Genomic DNA, 1,636 nt, shown 5'->3' with positions numbered 1-1,636 from the left:
ATATTATGTTAGCCGTATAGAAGGATATATAAGTGGTTACCGATGAGTTTCATAAGCAGTCTTGTTTTGATTAGGTGAAGCATTTATACTTCAGGTTACTGGCTGCTATCAAGAAGTAATCTCAGATGACGAGCTGAGACAATTGAAATTGTTATCAAATTTTATTTTAACAACTTAAAAGCTTGGAAAGGAACGATGTATTTTTTAAACTCCATATCTAGTATAAGTATAAATTTAAAATCACATCACAAGTGCAAAATTCGTGCGTAAAATAATATTGCATGTTTATTTGATGTCCACTTTGATTGTTGTATTCATTCTGCAAGTAAATTTGAAAATCTTTCTCTTTCCAGTTCACATCAATTTATAACAGCGAGCCGACATCACGGAAAGCAGCAAACGGTTTAATCCATACGTGAGAATCCTTCCAGAAGAGGAAATTGTAATCTCTGATATTGCAAGACGGTTTCCTAGTTCTTATAATATGAAGCAACTGCAAGAAAATTTTTTGAACAAGGTGGACCTCGCTTCAGATGATAGTCGACGATGGAGTAATGGTAATATACAACTACTATTCGCATCAAAATTCAAAAGAGAAAATATTAATCCTCTGCTATTTCATTCAAGAAATTTAGTGGATTATATACTTATTGTAACAAAGTAAATATCTGGAATTTTTACAGATCATTATGATATGCCTGCTCGATCAGGAAAAATTAATTATGGAGAAAAGTTTGACGCGCAATGTTTCAGTATGACATCTTCGGAAGCGCACGCCACTAATCCCATGTGCAGGACGTTGCTTGAACATACTTACGAAGCGATTATTGATGCCGGTAAAATCCTAAAGAATTAAAAGGAACAAAAACCACTGTCTTTATAGGATCCTGTTACTTTGAAACAACAAAAAGAAGTATGTTTGTCGTTTCTGAATAACATGATCCTATATCACAAGCCTCAAGTAAAATATTTAATGATATTTAAAATATATATGATATAGAAGAAATTCCGTACGAATGAATATTTCGTAAAGAAAGCATTTCATGCGATAATAAAGTTACAGTTACAAGTTCTTGGGATTATTCAAACAAAATTTACTTGATCAAAGAAGTACGAAAATAAATCAACAAAAGCCGACGCGGTTGTTGGCGCGAACAAGTTATATGGAAGGATAAATATATTTAACCCTTTGCACTCCAGCTTAGTAATGCATAGAGGCTATTAGTTCCAAGTACATACCTATGATGTAGAAGAAAAATAGAGTCGTTTCAATAAAACAAAATTTTTATTTTCTAGCTATTTTATAACAAAACATATTCTAACTTATATTATAAAAGAAAAACATAAATTTTAGGACTTAAAATTTCTTAAAGTGCCGAGGCAGCAAAACAACCATGTCGCCGCTACGGCGATAGCGGAGTGCAAAGGGTTAAAAGTGTCAACACACGCGCGCCGACTAGTTCGTCGGAACTTTTCAAACATACGCGGAGAATTTTTCTTCCACGTCAAACCGACACTGTAGCCCATTATTAACAATTATCGTATTATTAATCACAATTTTCCTAAACTAATTTTATAAATATCAAACCTATTTATCCTCCTATATTAAATAATTGATTCGCCCCAGCAACCTCAT

The 1,636-nt window shown here is 33.0% G+C and overlaps 1 pseudogene; it reads left to right on the top strand.

Moving 5' to 3' along the window:
• Positions 1–484: 484 nt before the first annotated feature.
• On the top strand, positions 485–913 carry LOC106749419 (annotated as a pseudogene).
• Positions 914–1,636: the final 723 nt, after the last annotated feature.

Source organism: Dinoponera quadriceps, unplaced genomic scaffold, assembly GCF_001313825.1.
Source record: "Dinoponera quadriceps isolate SergipeBrazil2010 unplaced genomic scaffold, ASM131382v1 scaffold3759, whole genome shotgun sequence".
Classification (NCBI taxonomy): domain Eukaryota; kingdom Metazoa; phylum Arthropoda; class Insecta; order Hymenoptera; family Formicidae; genus Dinoponera; species Dinoponera quadriceps.
The sequence above is the reverse complement of the archived record's forward strand: the minus strand, read 5'-3'. Positions and strand labels throughout refer to the sequence as shown.